The following is a 22,772-nucleotide window of genomic DNA, read 5'->3' as shown; positions in this document are numbered from 1 at the left end:
AACTGTGTGTTTGTGTGTGTGTACCACCCTGTACACTTCCCATCACCCTACTTTACAAGGTCTGTTGATGTCATTCACCTTATAAGTAACCTGGGATAAGGTGAATTTTTATAAGCTCTGTAGTGTGTCTGATAACTGTTTAACACTATAGTAGACATAACTAGATAGGTAGGGGTTCTAATCTCAATACAGGCAACTGTGTTTGGGTTGTGAATCATATTGTTCATGGGTTATACCATGTTGATGTGTGTACCATCCACTCCTGTTTACCACCTCCTGATGACATTACTTTATATAATGTGTTAATGGCATCTGCCTCACATGCAGCATGTTAAACCATTGTACAGGCCATTGTAGTCATCTGTACAGATTTCTACTGAATATCTGAATGTTTGCAACCCATATGTGGTCTGTGTCCCCTAAAAATGGTCATGTATGTGATACTGTTGCCAAATAAGTCACAGTTAATGTACTGACACACATCCCAGCAGCATGGCTGTTACCTTATCAATTGCCCAGACTCATGGGAGCAATAGATGATCCATTTGCTATTCCTGGTGAGTTATCTCACCATCCATGAAGGCATTCATAACATTGCATGTTGTAAGAGATAATGGGTTATGCCACATGCATATAATCTATGTGGGGCATGTCATGTGTATGTAGCACTATAGTACATTAAAGTGGATATGTTGGTTTACTAATCTGTTCATTGCCATCTGTGTTTATGTGATTGTATGCACATCCCCTGTGTCCGTCTTTACTGTGTATATGCAAAGGATACACTATTTTGTCTCCCTGTTCCACCCTGTGAACCCAGGAATACATGCCACAAACCTGTCATACACAGTACCATGCATGCCCTCACCAACTGCATCACGGTTGAGTGCATAGGAAGGAAATGGCAGTTGCAACAGGTGCTGGCACGTGACTCTGTTGTGGTCAATATAATGGCTAAGCTGGTGAGGGACCTACTGACAGTACTCCAATAACTTGTTCCACACGTATGAGCCTTTGGTACTACACAACACTGAGGTGACATGTCTGAAGGCTACCTGTCTATGACAAGGGATATGTATGCCAGGTCACACTGTCTGACAACAGTATATATCACACACTGTTGCTTGCATACACACCTGGTAAACATATATATAAAGCTGTATCTTAAGATATGAAATGGTAGGTGTATTTCTACTCTGCCATACTCCATGATGGTAATATCTGCAGTGCCACAGACTGCAAACATGCAGACACCTGGAACACAAACAGAATACAGCATGTCAGACTACATTCAGTCAGTGGTACTAACAGCAATAATGCATTATGGCTAATAAGGTACATACACCTTTATGTGTACCCATAACAAATGGAAGCAGACAGCACCTTAAACAATATTATATAGCTACACTGTACTATATTCACCTTGTGCATCAGACCCACATCAGCCTGTCCCTGCATCGATGGTATGGATGACAGGGATGTAGCACAGGTATCATAATATGCACAGGTTGTGGTGTGGGTTTACCAGAGGCCTAAGCTGGGCCATATGGTTGACAACCATGTGTGTGTGTGTTTGGAGGGGCATCCTATAGATAGGTTGTGCAGAGGTGCTTATGTGTGTCTGTAGGTGACTTGCCTGTGATATAGATGTGTGTATGTATGTATGCACACAGTCATGCCATGAGGGTGCCTTACACAGGGCTATGTTGGACAGCTGTGGACCGTACAAGGCAGGGTGTCCAGTTCACTGTCTATGACCACGGACACATGAACTGGTCCTGCCAGGGGTCTCACTGGCATCACCAGGCCCAAGGCCAGATGCAGTACTTCTTCCTGATGGTGACTGCTGTCTGCTGTATCCGTGTCCCTGATGGGACCAGCCAGGACCATGTGCCCATGGCCTGCTCCATTGTGATGTGGATAGCAGCCCTCCTTTGGTAGTGCAGGTGTCACTGCCACTATAGGAGTGTGAAGGTGCATGGCCCCATAGACTCTCAGCTGATGTTGGTGCTGACCTACGTCCACATGGCCAATGCCCATCTCCCACCACATGCACTAGCACAGACATGCCACGGTGGAGGATTGCCAAGGTCTCACCCCACTGTCTATTTTTCACCTCAGTATTTTGGTGTGTGGTCTCAACAACATCACATATGTCACCACGTAAACCAGGAAGAGTTGCATCCACTACCCTGAATATTTGTCTGATTTTGAATTCACTACATGCCTTTGCATCACTGACAGCCCAAAACATGTGTCTGGGGAAACCTGCTGTGGCACTTGCAACAGCGGTTTGATGAGCAGCAGTCATCCTGTGAGCATCCCTGTCCATCCACCAGTTTGGGACCTTGCTTGCACTCTGGCTATGGACAGTGTCTACACTCACACCTGCCATAGTCACCACACTAACCTGTTCCATGCCACCACCTGCCAACTGTCCATCATCTGTGGCTTCTGGGGACAGGGCATGTGTGGGCATTGTGACTGTGTGTGGCGACATTGTGGATGAATGTGGAATGCCAACTGATGGCACAGATTCAGCCTCTGGCAACACCACCTGTGCATGAATATGACCATCATCATTGCCAGAGTCTGCAGAGACATTGACATCAGATACTGAGAGGGAGGGACCATGACCACCTGTGGGGGAAAGGCAACATATGTAAATTAAATCCTGCACTATACTGTTTGCTGGTACACATGCATACACACACACACACACACACACACACACACACACACACACACACACACACACACACATGCACTCACATGCACACACATACAGGTGAGGTGGCAGGCAGGCATTACACAGACCTCACAATAGCCAAGTGGTGACATTCACAACACAGTCAGATCATTACATACACACCTTGGACAGGCCATCAACATCATGCAGTGCAGCTCTTTCCACTTCCTGTTCCAACTTATATACACCTCTGTGATATGTCAGTAGTGTTAGTAAGTGATGGGCCTTCAAGTAGCACTCACTGCCCCCACATACACATGATTGCTGTTCACCTTTATAGCACAGTGAGAAATCCTACAGAACATATCTCTCAACTGTGCAGAGTGTCAGTGAATGTCTACATGTGTGGCTCAAAACAAATGAAACAACAAAAAACCTTTTAAACCTTTTAAGACTGTAAAGCGAAGGAAACCAATAAAAACAAGAAACGGATAAAAACTTAAATGTTTTACTTAGCGCTTTCGGTAAAACTGTGCTTCACCTTCCTCAGATAGTTACCAAAACAAGCATACCACCATATATAGTCTCATTTACTAATTAACAAAAATAGTAATCTCATTAACAATAAAAGAACCAACAGACAAATAAACTATGCTAAAAAATGTAATAGTGAATGCATTAACTTTACCAGTGCTAACCAATGAACACCATACATTTTCAACATTTTTAAGAAAAAATAAAGAATAAAAGTTTAAAACTCACATTTTTTATATCAAATAAGTTACTAACCACAAAGAGTCAATAGTAGCTAAACTGTTACTTTAACTTAACAGACTTTACTTGATTCAAAGCAGTTGTTATTATCTTCTTAAAGCTAACAGTTTAAGTATACATTTAATTGATATTTGTTCGTTTAAACCTGGGAACACATGGGTGACATTCCTAAGCTGCCACATTAATTCATCTACTTCTAAGAGCAGTTGCCATGGGCCATTTCTTATGTGCGATGGTCTGCTGTATAAAACTGTGAATCTAAAACTATGAGTAGGATGTCCACTTATGTGCCTTGCAAGGGCATTATTAAGATCTTCTTTTGAAATTGCATAGTTATGTTCGTATATGCGCTGCTTTAATTTCCTTTCTGTCTTGCCTATATAAAAGGCAGGACAGCAGTCACATAAAGCGCCATACACTATGCTCTTCGATTCACAGTTAAACTTACCTCTAATAGTATAAACAGTGTTATTAATTGTCACCTTTTTTTTTAAAAGAAGTTTTTGCACTGTGAACATGCTCCAAACTTAGTCATGCCCTGAAAATCTAATAACTGTGCTTTCTTCTTTTTTTCAAGCATGAACTTAAGCGTAGAGTTTTTTCTGTAAGTGATTTTTGGGACTAATCCTAATTTATTTGATAGTGTCAGGTCCACTAGAATAATTCCCCAATTCTTGTTCAATAGGTTTCTAATAAAACCATAGTCAATAGAAAAGGTACTCAAAAAGCTGGTTTGAAAAGTTTCCTTTTTAATATTAGAGCGTTCGTCTGTTTCTTGTTCTAAGTCAATTATAAATGTCTCCTGATAATAACTACTTAATAAAGGTGTAAAGTACCCATCCTGTCTTTTACCTGTAACCTCGTCTCTAATGTTTGTGATTAAAGTAACCAGATAACCTCTAGTTACAAACATACTTTCTAGGTTCTGACATTCTTTTACGAAGTCAGAATCTTCTGTGACCATCCTGGCCACCCTCACCATTTGTCCTTTGACTACCGCTTTCTTATGATGGAAAGGATGGCAGCTGTCAAAGTGCAAAAATGTATTTGAGTAGGTTGGTTTTCTATAAATCCTACTCTTGTAACTAGAGTTTGTGTCGTCTTTATACAAATTAATGCCCAAAAAGTTAATGTTAAAATTTTCCACTTGGTAAGTAAAATCAAGGAAACTAGTTAACTCTGTTATGTCTGTTATAAAAGGTAAAACGTCCTCCTTCCTACCTCTCCACAGTAGGAACATGTCATCCTGGTATCTAGTATACCAGGTGACATGTTCCTTAAATTTTGGGTGTGGGAATAGCTTTTCTTTTTCCCAATGGGCCATGATTATGTTAGCAAAGCTACCCCCACATGGGGAACCCATAGCAACCCCAGATGTCTATAAGAACAGATCCCCTTCAAATGTCAAAAAGTTGTTAGCCAGCACTATATCAATTAATGTCTCAATAAGATAGATGGTATTATCTGGGATGTTTCTAAAAGTCAAAAATTCCCTTGTCCATTCTAAACCTACATCATGGGAAATTACTGTGTAAAGATCTCTAACGTCAATCGTCACAAAGTAAATGTCTTCCTGATATTCTAAAGTGTTTATAGTGCGTAAAAATTCCCAAGAATCTTTGCATACTTGTGACTCTTTCTCAATCAAAGGTTTCAGTAAATTGTCCACATGCTTCACACAAGCATATGTTATTGACCCACGTCCATCCACTATGGGTCTAAAAGGAGGGTTAGAGATAGACTTGTGTAATTTCGGAATACCAAAAAAGGCTGGTACTTTTGGAGCTGGCATGGACAAATAATGATATAAATCCACGTCAATATAGGATTTCAAAAACAAGTCTTCCAACGTAGTTCTAACTCTTCTATAAGCAAGGTTTAATTCATTTACTGATACTTTCCTGTAAACCTTGGACTCTAAATGTTCCCTCATGTGGCTAACATAATCAAAGTGGTTCATCAGAACAAGACCCCCACCCTTATCAAGCTTCATTGCTCATATGTTGCAATTATTAAGTAATGTTATCAAGTCTTGTTCTGATCATGTAATGTTATTTTTATGTTTAACCTGTCTGTATTTATTTTTGTTCAAGTCCCTAAGGTCTATTTCACACATTTTTTTCAAATAGTGTAAGACTAGGGTGTAGAGGAGGGTAACATACACTAGACACTCTTTCTGAAGTGTTTAACATTAATTTGTTACCAAATAAAATGTTCAAGTTAAACTTGCAGACATACAGTTTTAGGTCTATAAGTGTTTTAACAAGGTCCATCTTTTTGGTGGGTACAAAGGGTAGACCTTTAGAAAAACAGTTAACCCATTCTTGGGTAATGTTCAATTCAGTAAAGTTATATATACTAAAGTCCCCACTATCATTTTTGTGGATCGAAGGGCGTTGTACCTTTGGGTCTACCTTGTCTACCTCCTCCTCTGCCTCCTCCTGTTCCTCTGTTGGGGTGGCTTTCTGTTCCCTTGGTGGTTGTTCCTCCATTTTTTTTGGTTGTCCCGAAAATCCTGAACAACCTCTTCATCTTCATCTATGTTGTTATCATTGAATACTTGCTCTTGATTATTACCATTTTTATTATTATTTCTATTATTTAACCTATTATTTAACCTATTATTTAACCTTTCACTACGCCTTAGTTGTTGAGCTAGTTGGGGTTCACTTGATAACATTACTTAATAATTGCAACATAAGAGCAATGAAGCCTGATAAGGGTGGGGGTCTTGTTCTGATGAACCACTCTGATTATGTTAGCCACATGAGGGAACATTTAGAGTCCAAGGTTTACAGGAAAGTATCAGTAAATGAATTAAACATTGCTTATAGACGAGTTAGAACTACGTTGGAAGAATTGTTTTTGTAATCCTATATTGACGTGGATTTATATCATTATTTGTCCATGCCAGCTCCAAAAGTAACAGCTTTTTTTGGTATTCCAAAATTACACAAGTCTATCTCTAACCCTCCTTTTAGACCCATAGTGGATGGACGTGGGTCAATAACATATGCTTGTGTGAAGCATGTGGACAATTTACTGAAACCTTTGATTGAGAAAGAGTCACAAGTATGTAAAGATTCTTGGGAATTTTTACGCACTATAAACACTTTAGAATATCAGAAAGACATTTACTTTGTGACGATTGACGTTAGAGATCTTTACACAGTAATTTCCCATGATGTAGGTTTAGAATGGACTAGGGAATTTTTGGCTTTTAGAAACATCCCAGATAATACCATCTATCTTATTGAGACATTAATTGATATAGTGCTGGCTAACAACTTTTTGACATTTGAAGGTGATCTGTTCTTACAGACATCTGGGGTTGCTATGGGTTCCCCATGTGGGGGTAGCTTTGCTAACATAATCATGGCCCATTGGGAAAAAGAAAAGCTATTCCCACACCCAAAATTTAAGGAACATGTCACCTGGTATACTAGATACCAGGATGACATGTTCCTACTGTGGAGAGGTAGGAAGGAGGACGTTTTTACCTTTTATAACAGACATAACAGAGTTAACTAGTTTCCTTGATTTTACTTACCAAGTGGAAAATTTTAACATTAACTTTTTGGACATTAGTTTGTATAAAGATGACACAAACTCTAGTTACAAGAGTAGGATTTATAGAAAACCAAACTACTCGAATACATTTTTGCACTTTGACAGCTGCCATCCTTTCCATCATAAGAAAGCGGTAGTCAAAGGACAAATGGTGAGGGCGGCCAGGATGGTCACAGAAGATTCTGACTTCGTAAAAGAATGTCAGAACGTAGAAAGTATGTTTGTAACTAGAGGTTATCTGGTTACTTTAATCACAAACATTAGAGACGAGGTTACAGGTAAAAGACAGGATGGGTACTTTAGACCTTTATTAAGTAATCATTATAAGGAGACATTTATAATTGACTTAGAACAAGAAACAGACGAACACTCTAATATTAAAAAGGAAACTTTTCAAACCAGCTTTTTGAGTACCTTTTCTATTGACTATGGGTTTATTAGAAACCTATTGAACAAGAATTGGGGAATTATTCTAGAGGACCTGACACTATCAAATAAATTAGGATTAGTCCCAAAAATCACTTACAGAAAAAACTCTACGCTTAAGTTCATGCTTGAAAAAAAGAAGAAACCACAGTTATTAGGTTTTCAGGGCATGACTAAGTGTGGAGCATGTTCGCAGTGCAAAAACTTCTTTTAGAAAAAGAGGTGACAATTAATAACACTGTTTATACTATTAGAGGTAAGTTTAACTGTGAATCTAAGAGCATAGTGTATGGCGCTTTATGCGACTGCTGTCCTGCCATTTATATAGGCAAGACAGAAAGGAAATTAAAGCAGCGCATATACGAACATAACTATGCAATTTCAAAAGAAGATCTTAATAATGCCCTTGCAAGGCACATAAGTGAACAAACTACTCATAGTTTTAGATTCACAGTTTTATACAGCAGATCATCGCACATAAGAAGTGGCCCATGGTAACTGCTATTAGAAGTAGATGAATTAATGTGGCAGCTTAGGACTGTCGCCCATGTGTTCCCAGGTTTAAACAAACAAATATTAATTAAATGTATACTTAAACTGTTAGCTTTAAGAAGATAATAACAACAACTGCTTTGAATCAAGTAAAGTCTGTTAAGTTAAAGTAACAGTTTAGCTACTATTGACGCTTTGTGGTTAGTAACTTATTTGACATAAAAAATGTGAGTTTTAAACTTTTATTCTTTATTTTTTCTTAAAAATGTTGAAAATGTATGGTGTTCATTGGTTAACATCGGTAAAGTTAATGCATTCACTATTACATTTTTTAGCATAGTTTATTTGTCTGTTGGTTCTTTTATTGTTAATGAGATTACTATTTTTGTTAATTAGTAAATGAGACTATATATGGTGGTATGCTTGTTTTGGTAACTATCTGAGGAAGGTGAAGCACAGTTTTACCGAAAGCGCTAAGTAAAACATTTACATTTTTATCCGTTTCTTGTTTTTATTGGTTTCCTTCGCTTTACAGTCTGACATGTGTGGCTCATATTTCTGGTCTGTTCATCATAAATCCTGTATTTTCTGACACATTACTGGGATGATATGAAGACTAGTTTCACTATTTAATGACATATTTTGAGTCTCTTACTTCAAAAACTGCAGTACATGTATGTTACAACAGAACTAGTTACACTAACAACCTTCTAAGCTTACAGTGGATATTATAAGTGTAGACTCCTGTTAACATGCCAGGTTTGTCTGATATATAACATGAGACCACAGAAATTATGTGATAACATTTCCCTCCTTTAATGTGACGTACAACCTGTGCAATCTAATTGAAAAACAAGCACATCAGTTAGGGGTAACATGTTGAAGTTGAAATATGTACAATAGGCTGGTTGTATGACTGTGCACACCCTTAAACTAATACTTTGTTAAAGCACTTTTTGATTTCATAACAGTAGTCAGTTCACTTGGAAAGGTGTGTATCAGTGTGGCACATCTTGAATTAGCAATATTTGTACACTCTCCCTTACAGAAACCCTCCACCTCTGTCAGATTGCGAGGGCATCACTTCTGCACAGGCCTCTTCAGGGTACCCCACAGATTCTCTATTGGATGTATGTGTGGACTGTGGCTGGGCCCTTCCAAAATGTTTATTGTCTTCTGATGAAGATTTTCTTTTATGGATGTTGATGTATGGTATGGGAAGTGTTGTGTGGAAAGGTGTAAGTCCTTTCCATCCACAGCTTTCTAGCAGACGCATGATGATTTTGGTCCAAAAGCAACTGGTATTTTGAACTCTTCCTAATCCCCTCCACCATGGCTACATGCCCACTTCCAGCTTATGAACAGCAATCCCAAAGCAGGACACTGCCATCACCATGTTTTACCATGGGGATGGTTTTCTTTTGGTGATGCACAGTGTTGTTATTGTGCCAAACAAACCTTTCCGTATTGTGGCCAAAAAGTGCAACCTTGGTCTCATTACACCATAACACATTTCCCCACATGCTATTGGCAGACCTGATGTATTTTTTTGAGAACTCTGCCAGACCTGGATGTTGTTCTGTGTTTGAGAAGGATTCCATCTTCAAAACCTACCCCATAGGCCAGACATGTGGGGAATACGGGAGATTGCTGTCACATGTAGTACACAACTGGTACTTGCCAGTGATTCCTGCAAGTGCTGTAGTGTTGCTTTAGGTCTACTGGCAGCCTCTCTGACCATTTTGGGTCTTGTCATTTCCACACATTTGGAGGGATGTCCAGTTCTTTGCAATGTTACTGTTGCCCCATATTTCTACCACCATTTGATGACTGTCTTCACTGTGTTCCATGGTATATGCAATGCTGTGGAAATGTGTATGTACCCTTCTGGGCTGATACCTTTCACAAATGAGATCACTTTACTGCTTTGTAAGCTGTGTGCGAACTATGGCTATTGCTGTAACATGCAACTGAGTAAATTTAGAATAATCCTGGTAGGACAGCTGACAGTTATTTGCTGTTAATCAATGATGGCAGGTGTGTACCCAAGAAGACATAATGCTGTAATAATAATATCAAAAGCTGTTTCAACACAGTATTAGCTTCAGCCTGTGCACACGTATGCATCTAGCTTCTTGTAAGTTTTTTTATGTGTCATATTTGTTCCCCTAACAGATTTGTTTGTTTTATAATTGGATTGTACAAGTTATAGGTCACATGAAAGGTTGGAAGGGTTTGGAAATGTGTTATTGTGCTCTCATTTTTGTATTTCACAAATACCTGGCATTCTAACATGGGTGTGTACACCATTTATATGCACTGTATAACACTAACTTATAAAATATGTCATTAGTTTTGGGCCTTCGTCCTCCCATTTTGTCAGTCTTTGTCCAGATTTCCTGCAATGACAGGTTGTGAGGTATTCTAAAGATATGTGACATTGTGAAGACTGGTAGAAAAGGGTGAAGGCTGCCAGTCTAGCCAGATAGAATTTTGCAGATAATTCTGTCATTTGTAAATATGAATGTAAACTACAGGCTTGTTGTCTTAAATGTAAAGAAATACTGTTACATGTGGAACTGGAAATAAATGTGACAACAGTGCACTCTACTGACCAGAGTAAAGCATGTGCTGACCCTTTGAAGTAGACAATAGTGCCGAAAAGTCTAGATGAAAAAAAATCTTTATATTGTTTTAACCTAGAGCTAAATTGCTAGATTTAAACATGTACATATATTTTTAGGGAACACTTCACATAATCGAATTACTGAAATCTCAAATTTCGTATGGTCGAGACCATATGATCAAGATTTCAGTAAATCGAATATGTGAAGTGTTTAAAAATAAAAGTTTACTTACCTTAATACATTGCATACACACAGAGGCAAGGATTCTTGTATGCTCTGTGTGTACGTAATGTTTTATTTTTTTTGTGGTGTTGACAGGAAATGAGAAATCTCCCGTTTTGCGCTTCCGCATACAGCGCAAGACGGGAGATTTCCCATTTCCCCACTGTAGCGCGATGTTGGATTTGGTATATTTAAGTAGGGGGGGTGTGGGGGGCACAGGGGGGCGAAGCCCCCCTGCAAAAGCGAAGTTTGTCTTTTTTTTTTGTTTCATTTCAGAAGTTCGAGTTTACAAAACTCGATGTTTTGGTTTCGGTTATTTGCAGTTCGAGATTTTGTAAATTTGAGCTTCTGAAGTGAATCCATATTGTTATTGCTCTGTTCCTGACCAGCTGCAAGATAACAAAATGAAGTTGTTAAGAATGTAAATGCAGTTAATGTGTAGCCTGGGAACTCCAGGAAAGTAAAAAAGAATAATTTAATGTTTATCAGAACTGCATAAACAGAGAGAATCAGAAGGCATTAAGCATTTTTGTCTTGATCATCCAACTCACAGCACTCTGCCTGTTGTCTTAAATAAGTTATCTTAGACTTGTGTTTTCTTTTGGCGATAGCTAGAAACTAGAAATATTAGACTAAGTGTTTCTGTGATGTCAGAACTGTACTACTGAATTATTTAAGTATGTCTGTGTGATCTCGGAACTCTTGACTAGAACTGACTGTGTAGTAGAAAGTGTTGTCTTGTGGTTTTATTTATTTATTATTAAATATTTAAAAACTTTTTTACTGTGGCCGTTTTGTGGAGAGATAATTTAAGCTCTAGAGTACATTGCATATTTATAGTGTTTACTGTACCAATTCACTCTAATAATCCTTGACTGTTTAGTCACATCTACCAACTGGATAATAATATTGCACAGTAATAATTGGACACCCTTTAAGGGCCTTTGAGTAGCTGATAATTATTAGCTGGGTGGTGGCAGGGTAATACAGTATAGTCTGGGTAAAAGGGGCACAGCTGGAGAACCTGCGCCAGCCTTCCCCAGAAGTGTCTGTGTGGTTGTGTAAACTCTTATCTCAAGGTGTGTGTGTGTGTGTGTTTCAGCTACTTGGGCAGGGACACGAAGCACTGGTTGGACAGAGACGGTGCTGAAGATTTTAGCTTGCCCAGCTAGGCTGAGATCTGGACCCTATAGCTGTGCTAGTGGGGAGTCTTATTGGGGACCTGGGGAGCAAGGGAGCAAGCAGGCCCAGACTGACTGTGATCTCTGTGTGCTCTTAAGGGAAATTGCACTTTACTGTGTGTATTTGTTACCCTTTCCTCATATATGAGATGCCCTCTTTGGTGTTAGTGGTGAAGATTGAGGCTCCTTGATTGCTGGGCCAGGGCACGGGCATCACAGACATCTCCTACAAAAAGGACCCTGTGATGACCACTGTGATGCAATGCAGTTAACCCCACCACAGGTGAACATGCAGATATTGCAAAATAGCTGCAAATAACAGTTGTGTGCATGGTCACATGTATGACCATAACATTCCTGGGGTACTAGTGAGCCATAACAGGAAAATCCCATAGTCACTAGCTTCAGGCTGCTGTCCCACATGCAGGCCAGAGGTACCTATGCAGTTGTGTGGGACAGGTATTGTCAGCAGACTCACATTTGGCAATGGTACAAGATGAAAGTTATGTGCCTGCACAGGTACAGTACAAGCTATGATAGTAAACAATTTGCTGCTCCTTGCCATAGATGTGCACTTGTGTGCATTACTAAACCCAGCCCACAAATGCAGTTTGAATGGACATATGCAGCTCTACTGAAGACAGTATTACTGCTACATGATTAAATTGATGTGCACTGTAGCCTTACCTGGACGCTCCTTGCTTGTTGCCTTGGTGCTACCCAACTCCATGACTGGTGTGTGGGGGCTGCCCCAAGGTTGGCAAGGAGCTTCTCCATTGGTGTATGTGGTGCCTGCATAGTAGGGCCCCCACCTGTGGCAGAATGGTCCCTGGCCACAGCAGCAGCCCTTTGCCAGGCACAATGTTTCAGGTCAGTTGCTCGATGTCTGACATGATTGTATGTGCAGCCATGGTGGCCCTGGGTGTTCACTCTGTGTAGAAGATTGTCCCACAGGGTAGTCCACTCCCACAGATTTTGTTGGCTCTGGCTGAACAGCACCGCATGGTGTTGTTTTATTGCTTCTGTACTGGCTGCATTTTCCTCTGCAGTGTACGCCAGCTGATGCTGCATGGCACCAGGAAGACATAAACAGGGAAACACATCACAGGACCTCCAACATTGCCCAGAGTTATTTACAGAGCCAGCACATTAATATTGCTTATCATTAGCCACCACTTACAATCACATCATACCCCTGGCATCTATCAGCACAGTATGAACATGCATTGCATTCCTGGTCCTGCTGTGTCATGACCCCCCCCAGTGAGGGCCTGTACATTGCATAAACCACCATTCATCATTCCTGTTTGTTTAGAGGGATGACAGTGGCAGTCTTCCTTGCAGATGGGATGTCAATGGTGCTCAGGCATTGCTTGCATGCAGTGTGTAATGGAGCTGGAAGCATATGCCTAAGTTCATGTAGGATGCAGGCAGAAATGTTCTCAGGTCCAATGGAGACTTGCTTTTGTTTACTTTGATTAGGCTGTATGCACCTGTTACCTGATGTTGAGGAGAGGGGTGTAAGTGCTGCGCGTATCCACCCACACTAATGGTGAGCCAGGGCGGTGATGTTTGCCCTAAACCTGTCTGCAGCAGCTTGGCTATAGCTGTGGTGTGTGTGTGTATGTTGTGTGACTGACCACCATAGCAGTGTGGGTTGGGTTGTTGCCTCTGAGATTGCAGACATATGTGAAGATGGCTTTGTGATTGCCCTTGGTGGATGTGTCCAATTTGTCCTCATAGTTAGCCATACAGTAATCCACCTGTGACCTTATACGCTCATTCAGACAAAGGTTGACTCACTGCCAAGTTGGTGTCTGCTCCTACTCTGACCTGTACAGCTGATATAGTGACCAATTATGTGGTTTGTGTATTGCTGTTGTCCAGCAATGGGGATTACTCTACTTTATTGGAGACATGTTTTACAGGTAAGGTATTGTTGAGTCCATACAGCTATATTGGTGGTCATATGGCTGTTTGTAGTAGGCATGGTTACCAGGTCATAACACAGTTGGGCATCTCTGAACTTTCAACCTGATAATCATGCTTATTCTAGTACCCATGTCTGTATCAGGGCAGTGCAACAACCAGTATCTGTAGAAATCTAAATCTGTTGGATGCACAGAAACTGAGGTTACACACGTGTACAACATGTACAGCTTATTTACCTGACCTTTTGCATCCCATGTCTGTTGTAATGAGGCAGCCAGGTACACCTACTCATACATAGATGTGCACAGGTAATACCTGATATACATTTCTTTTCTATATTAGTATGGCACACTGTAGTTACACTCTTGCTGCTCAGTCAGTCCTGTCAACCTGTTAGAACAGGACATCTGGAGGATGCCACACATACATGGGGGATGATGGGCCAAAATTAGTGACACTTTCTTAATATTGCTTAAGTCATTTGATAGCACAGTAGCCTTTGCATTCACAGACATACCATGGAGGATGTCCAATGCTCATATGGCAGGAAGAGAGGAGAAAGGCTAGGAGTGTGTTAGCGAGGGTAGGAGCTTCTAATGTTGACCGTATGACTGGTATGGGGACAGAGCTAGCTGATTTGATGGACAGAAGGAAAGCTGATATATTGTGTATGCAAGAGACCAGATGGAAGGGGTGCAAGGCTAGGTGTATTGGAGTTGGGTCAAAATAGTTATATAATGGTGTGGATGGAAGGTGAAATGGTGTAGAGGTTGTCCAGAAGGAACAGTAGGACAAGGGTGCTTTTGGAGGTGAACAGAGGGTTGGATAGAGTGATGCTAATGAAGCTGGACATTGATGGTGTAATGATGACTGTTGTTAGTGCATATGCTCCACTAGTTGCATGTGCAATGGATGAGACAGAAAAATCTTGGAGTGAGTTGGATGAAGTGGTGATGACTGTACCCAAGGGTGAGAAAGTGGTGATTGGAGCAGATTTCAATGGGCATGTTGGTGAAAGGAACAGAGGGGATGCAGAAGTGATGGGTAGGTATGGTGTTAAGCAAAGGAATGCAGAAGTTGAGATGGTGATGGAGTTTGCAGAAAGGATGGACATGGCTGTGGTGAATGCATATTTTAACAGAACAGATGAGCATAGGGTGACACAAGAGTGGAGGAAGATGCACACAGTTGGAATATCTCCTATGCAGGAGGGCCTGTTTGAAGGAGATTGGAGACTGTAAATTGGTGGCAGGGGAAAGTGTAGTTAGGCAGCATGGAATGTTGGTCTGTGGGATGATGTTGGTGATCAAGAACAGGAAGAGGAGTGTGAGGTCAGCACCTAGGATCAAATGGTGGAAAGTAAAAAAGGGTGATTGTGAGGTGGAGTTCACGGAAGAGTTAATGCAGGCAGTGTGTGGCAGTGAAACGTTACTAAATATCTGGATAACTACAGCACAGCTAGTGAGGGCAACGGCTAGAAATGTGCTTGGTGTGACATCTGGACAGAGGAAGGAGGACAAGGGAACCTGGTGGTTGAATGAGGAAGTACAGGAGAGTATTCAGAGAAAGTGGTTGGCGAAGAAGACGTTTGTTTGTCAGAAAGATGAAGAAAGTAGATAGGAGTATAGGGAGATGAGGTACAGGGCAAAAAGAGAGGTGGCAAAGGCTAAGGATGAGGCATATGAAGGGTTGTATGAAAGTTTGGACACAAAGGATGGAGAATAGGACCTGTACCAATTGGCTAGACAGAGGGACTGAGTTAGGAAGGATGTGCAGCAGATAAGGGTGATAAAGGATAATGAGGGAAATGTACTCCCAAGTGAGGAGAATGTGTTGAGCAGATAGAAAGAGTACTTTGAGGGGCTGTTGAATAAAGAGAACGGGAGAGAGAGTAGCTTGGATGATGTGGGTATGGTGAGTCAGGAAGTGCAACAGATTAGCAAGGAGGAAGTAAGGATAGCTATGAAGAGAATTAAGAATGGAATTGCATTTGGTCCAGATGACATACCTGTGGAAGCATGGAGGTGTTTAGGAGAAATGGCAGTGGTCTTTTCAACCAGATTGTTTAATGTTATCTTGGAAAGTGAGAGGATGCATGTGGGGTGAAGAAAAAGTGTTTGGTTACCGATTATAAGAAAAAGGGTGATGTGCATAGCTGTAGTAACTACAGAGGGATAACATTGATCAGTCACAGCATGAAGTTATGGGAAAGAGTAGTGGAAGCTAGGTTAAGAAGGGTGGTGTGGATTAGTGATCAACAGTATAGTTTCAGGCCAGGAAAGAGCAGTACAGATGCGATGCTTGCTCTGACAGTGTTGATGGAGAAGTACAGAGAAGGTCGGAAGGAGTTGCGTTGTGTCTTTGTGGACTTAGAAAAAGCATATGACAGGGTCCCTAGGGAGGAGTTGTGGTATTGTATGAGGAAGTCAGCAGTGGGAGAAGAATCTGTAAAAGTTCTTCAGGATATGTACCAGGGTAGTGTGACAGTGGTGAGTTCTCCGGTGGGAGTGACGTGTGTTTACGGTGGAGGTTTGATTATATCAGGGTTCAGCTCTGAGACCTTTCTGAGTTGCAGTGGTGATGGACAGGTTGACAGGATCAGGCAGGAGTCCCCACTGACTGTGATGTTTGCAGATGACATTGTGATCTGTAGTGAGAGTAGGGAACAGGTTGAAGAGACCCTGGAGAGGTGGAGATATGCTCTAGAGATTGGAGAAATGATGGTCAGCAGGACTAAGACATAATATATATGTGTGAATGGAAGGGAGGACAGAAGAATGGTGAGGATGTAGGAAGTAGAGTTTGCAAAGGTGTATGAGTTTAAATACTTGTGATCGATAGTTTATAGTAATAGCGAGTGTGGGTGAGAGGTGAAGAAGAGAGTACAGGTAGGATGGAGAGGGTGGAGAAGAGTGTCTGGAGTGATTTGTGACAGACAATTACCATTAAAAGTGAGAGGGAAGGTCTACAAGATACTAGTGAGACCAGCTATGTTATATGGGTTGGAAACAGTGGAATTGACAAAAAGGCAGGAGTCAGAGCTGAACGTTGCAGAGTTAAAGATGTTAAGATTTGCACTGGGTGTGATGAGGGTGGACAGGATTAGGGATATGTATGTTAGAGGGATTATGTTGGTTTAGACATGTGCTGAGGAGGGATGTTGATTATATTGGGAAAAGTATGGTAAGGATGAAGCTGCCAGGTAAGAGGAAAAAAGGAAGGCCTAAGATAAGGTGCATGGATGTGGTGATTGAGGACATGCAAGTGGTTGGTGTAACAGAACAAGATGCAGAGGACAGGAGCAAATGGAGACAGATGATCCACTGTGGCGACCCCTAATGGGAACAGCCAAAAGAAAGGGAAGGAAATGTTGTAATGTTAGTCTTCACAGGTTGCCAATGGTTTGCCAGACATAACACAACTGTATGAGTAAATGACTACAAATATGAGGCACACATATGGTCAGTGTGCATAACACTGGACAGTTGAATGGTATGGGCTCACTATATCACATGCAGTTCAATTCACACATGTGCAACAGTATTTCACTATGCAAATACCATGTATAGGTCACTCACATTTCTGTGACAAACATGTATATTATACTTGTATTCACAATTAAAATATGGATATCTATGACATCCCATAGCTGGCCTATCAGTGTCACAGTCAGTATTGTTCAACACACACTCTAGTAGCAGTCATATGTAAGCCATCCTTTCCTGGGGTGACTCAGGGGACTGAGCTGTATCTATGTCACTGCAGACAGACCCAGTTGCTATGGCCATAGGCTCTGATCAGCAACATATCAGTACAGCAAGTCTTGTTGAGACATATTTGTTGAACTTCCTATATCCCATTATTACATACCCCCTACTACATTCCATTACATGCTTGCTTGTTTGACATACCTTTTTTTTCCAAGTATGGTTGGTTTTATTCCAATTGTGTGTAGCTTGGTTTCTTGGTCTGCCCTAACTCTCTCTCTCTCTCTCTCTCTCTCTCTCTCTCTCTCTCTGTGTCTCTCTCTCTCCAGTAGGGAATACATCTGTTTTGCATAGGCAGGAGCTTGCCTTTTGCAGGTAATGCTCATGAGCAGCTGATGGCCTGTGCACCAATTGGTGTCCCCCACTTGCTAACATGCAGAACAGCTGTGATGTTATTCCTATAGCCAATAGCATGGCAACACACTCCTATAATTGAGTACTTCACGTGGGCATTGCCACTTTTCCTTGCCTGTGATGAGTACTTCATGGAGGTGTTGGAACAACAGCATCACAGAGGGTAGTTGGAAATACCTCTTACAACAAATACTATGGAGACAGTTCAACAAACACTGGGAGAATGTTCCAGACATAAGGACAGAATGTACGTATTGCTGTTATACAGTTGAATTAATGCTAGTTTAACAGGGTTTGTGTGGACATGGCTTTTCTGTGTGATTTTAAGTCTGACAGTGTTATGTTGTTGACATAACTCTCAACTGTAGTGCTATCTGCAGAATGGCCAGATTTTGGACTCTCATGTTTGGTGTGTTCTTCAGACATTTTTTGTCTTTGGAAAATCAGTAGCATACCGTGGAGATTGCAGTCAGTAAATGGTACCATCAAGTTGTGTTTCTGACTTCATATCCCTCAGAAAAGATATGTTACAACAAACCCTGTTACACCAGCAACTGTCTCAGTTTAAAACAGCAATATTTCACATATGGCCCTGTTCTTGGGCCTCTGTCCCCCAAGTATGTCAGGCTTTGCCCAGATGTCATGCAGTAAGAGCGTGATAGGTAGGGTATATCATTATTTAGTGCCAGATGTCATGCAGTAAGAGGGTGATAGGTAGGGTATATCATTATATAGTGACTTCATTCCTGATACCATCTCAGTGATGTATCAGACTGCCAGACATGTTATGTGTAAATGGCTTTATATATGAGGACAAAGCCTGGACATTCTGTGGGACTCTGAACAGTTGAGAGGTCTGAATATTTATGGCAATTGTTGACAGACTGTCAGGATTATGTAGCAGTGTAGTGTGTCAATGATATTTGGCCTGTGTAGGGAAGTGGGTAGATGTATGTGTTATAGCTCCTTTTCTATCTGCCTGTGCATGCTGCTCCAGTTTTGGGTGGTCTATTGGCTGTATATGCTTGTAGGGGCAGACTGGGACATTTCCCAAATCATGGTCATGCGTTATACTACACTATGAACTGGGTCAGTATATGTAGGGGTAGTGTGTGAGTGGCAAACATGTTGAGATATTTTTGTTCACATAGTCCTTATACTGTACTGTTCCTTTGGCTTACCGGTATGTCACTGTGACTGTGGTGGAATTGGTTGTGGGTATGCACTTTCACTCTGGTGTCTGTTTTTCAGTGCTGTTACATCCCTGTAGCACCTGATATATTTGCCAATAAATGTGTAATTACCCATAGCAGATTTGGGTTAGAGTTGTGTCAGTCTGACTGTAGTTTGGATGGTGCTTGATGAAACGCTTAGTAGCTGAGTGTAGTTTCCCTAATGTGATGTTATGTCCAGATATTTATAGAATGTACTGTTGCCTGGCCCCCATAAGTGTTGTGCATTTCTGACACAGTAGGATGATGTGAGGATTTTGGTCACTAACTAGTGAGAAGTAATTCAGTGCTGGACTTGTGCTATTTCAGTCAATATATGTTAGGACAGACAGGCCGGTGTTACTGCAGCAACGATGTCAGCTTATCTACTCCAGTATTTCAGATATGCCCCTATTTTCATGGCTTTCTCCCCCCACTTTGTCAGACTTGGTCCAGATTTGTTGCACTAAGGGGTTTTGAGCTTACCTCTCAACTGGCCAGATTGTTGCAGCATGTCCAGGTTTATTGTTCATATTTCTGGTGTGCTCCACAGATGGTTTATTTTAATTTCCCTGGTAAATCACTGTGATGATCTGAGGATTTCTGACAGTAATTGATGGCATATGTTTCAGTTTCAGAACTCACATCCTTCAGAACATGTATGCTAAAACAAACTATGTAATTTTGGCAACATTCTACATTTATAAGAGAAATATTTAAAATATGTCCCTAATTTTGTCCCATTGTCCCCCTATTTGGACAGCCTTTGGCCAGATTTCTTGCACTAAGAGGTTGGGAGGTATGGTTCTGAGGTATGACTCTACTACATGTTATGAGTATATATATATATATATATATATATATATATATATATAGATATGTGTGTGTGTGTGTGTGTGTGTGTGTGTGTGTGTGTGTGTGTGTGTGTGTGTGTGTGTATATATATATATATATATATATATATATATAAATATATATATATATATATGTATATTATATGTATATTTATATTTATATTATGTATAAATGTATCCATATATATATATATATATATATATGCATCTCCATACATATATACATGTGTATATGTATATATACAAAACCTGACTGATTCTACAGAATCTTTTCCATTCTGTTGAATAACTCTACTGCATGATATGTTTGAAAAAGTATCAGTGGATGGTACAACTCAAATGGTGTAGTGATGCATTGTGCTGGCTATGGTATATAGAGCCCTGGGTTTGAGGCTTAGCAGCGTTGATAATTTTGTTGCTAGGCAGAAGAGTGGCTGATGGAAACAGAGTGATTAAAGCAGCTTTAAGTGGGTTTGCATGGGTTTGTGTGACAGTAAGCGATGCCAACACATGGTTAAATGTACAGATGCTTGATCTGTGTTGGCTTCACTTAGCAATCCACAAACTCGCTTACTCCGCCTTACTCCTGCTTACACCCATGCTAATTTATTTAAAAGAAAAGAAAAAGGGGTGATAGGAAAGTGGTGAAAAAGGGGCACACTGAGGCAAAAACAATATGAAAGATAGTTAGGGATGTGAAGGATGGATGTAGGGAAGGTCCATAGCTGTCCATTTCTTATAAAGCAACAACTGTGCATTTGTACAGAATATGGAGGTGAATTTGGACACTCAAACACCAGAGAGAGGGGTGAGCACAACAGAAATGTGCCATTTGGACCAGATTACATGTGTCCAGTGGACATGTGTGTGACATGGACATCTATTTATGGAGAGATTTCTTTTGGGACAGATGCCATTTTCTTTTTTTGTAATGTGTGAGTGGGATGTTGGGGAAGGATTGTAGGTACATCTGGGGAGGTAGGTTAGATAGGGAGACAGACAAGACTGCAGACAGGGACAGTATATGACATGTGAGATGGGGATAAACACATTTGACGAGGAGGGTGGGTGAGAATCCAAAGGCCATGGACCCACATATCATTACAGTGGGACTGAGATCCCCACCCACGGGCAGTCACCACTGCACCTTCAAGCCCCTAAAATTGGCTGTGCTGGGAGCTGTACAGGAGGGGCAGCTTGCCCCTTGAGGTGTGCCAGGTGGCCCTCAATATGGTGCAGCTGCTCTCCAAACTTGGATCGAAGGGTGCTGCGCACCAAACCCCGGTCCTGACTGTGGGTGACAGCCTCCTGTTTGAGCCCACTACTGGGGGGACAGACCCTGTCCCCTGTGGCAATTTTACCCATAGGTGGTGCAGGACCAGCAGACAAGGGAGATCTGGGTTGGGTCCCAGACATGCTGGGGCCTGGTACCACGGGCAGATGAGGTGGGACATGCAAATCCACTGAGATCTGCCTTCCCAAACGTGCTATAGGGTTGAGGTTTTACAAAATGTGTTGGTTAGTCATGAACAACATATTTCAAGACTAGTTATAACAGCATGCATGAGTGTTCCAATTAACCCCAGAAAACAGATTTGAAACAGTTGCATAGCAAACTGAACACATGCATAAATGGAACAACAGTATGCATCATAACAACATGCCAGTAAGATTGATGGCAACAGGCCACCAACAATGGGATTTGAACAAGATATGTTAACATACAAGCAATCAAACATATTAACAATAATATAACACCAGCCCCAACATCGGGTTGGAGCACAACATACCCGTAGTATATGACTAATAATTAAGAGAACAAAAACCAAGGATGCACCAACAGCTATGTAGAAATCCAAAAATTATCAGCAAACAAATCCAAAACGACAACAGCCAACAATATATTCCACTTTTTATTGACAGGAACAGAATAAAATAGTAAGCGCTTTCACATCCTATGATGCTTCTTCAGACTTCAATAACATTCAGTGAAAAGCCACTCTTTAAATACAGCTTCTTTGCACAGCTTAATCACATAACAAGCAATTACCTATTCATGTTTAAAGTGCCTGTGCCTAAAGAATTCAGTAGTACTTTAAAAGTTGATCACTTAACCCAGCATTATGTGCATAACAAAGTGCAGTTGAAATAACTTTATAAAAGTGTTATTTCAGCATTATTCATAAAACACATATGTCACTCCTTAGATGCAGCTTCTTTGCACAACATAATCTCATGTCAAGCTGTTGACTATTCATATTTAAAGTGCCTGTGCCTAAAGAATTCAATGGTGCTTTAAAAGTTAGTCACTCAGTACAATATTATATGCATAACATAATGAAAATGTTGTTTCAACAAGTGTATTTCATCCTTTGAAGTCTTCTTCTGAAAACTCCATTGAGCTTATTGACCAAGTTACGAGGGCACGCGATCGGCCTATAAAGTTTTGTCTATATAAATTAGCTTATTAAAAATATATAAAAAAATAAAATAGAAAAAACTATGATGTCTAGTAAAGAATATATATGCCATTTTTAAAATGTCTCACTAAAAAAACATATAAAAAATCAATGCTTTTTAGCAAGCTTATTGTATCCATATACAAAGCTTCAGTGTTTAAGTGGTCTGGCTGCTAGGAATGGTTTTAGTGAGATCTTCTCATTTAGACCATGT

The sequence above is a fragment of the Protopterus annectens genome, chromosome 1.part1, assembly GCF_019279795.1.
Source record: "Protopterus annectens isolate FY-2018-M chromosome 1.part1, PAN1.0, whole genome shotgun sequence".
Lineage (NCBI taxonomy): Eukaryota > Metazoa > Chordata > Ceratodontiformes > Protopteridae > Protopterus > Protopterus annectens.
This window is presented reverse-complemented; position numbering follows the sequence as displayed.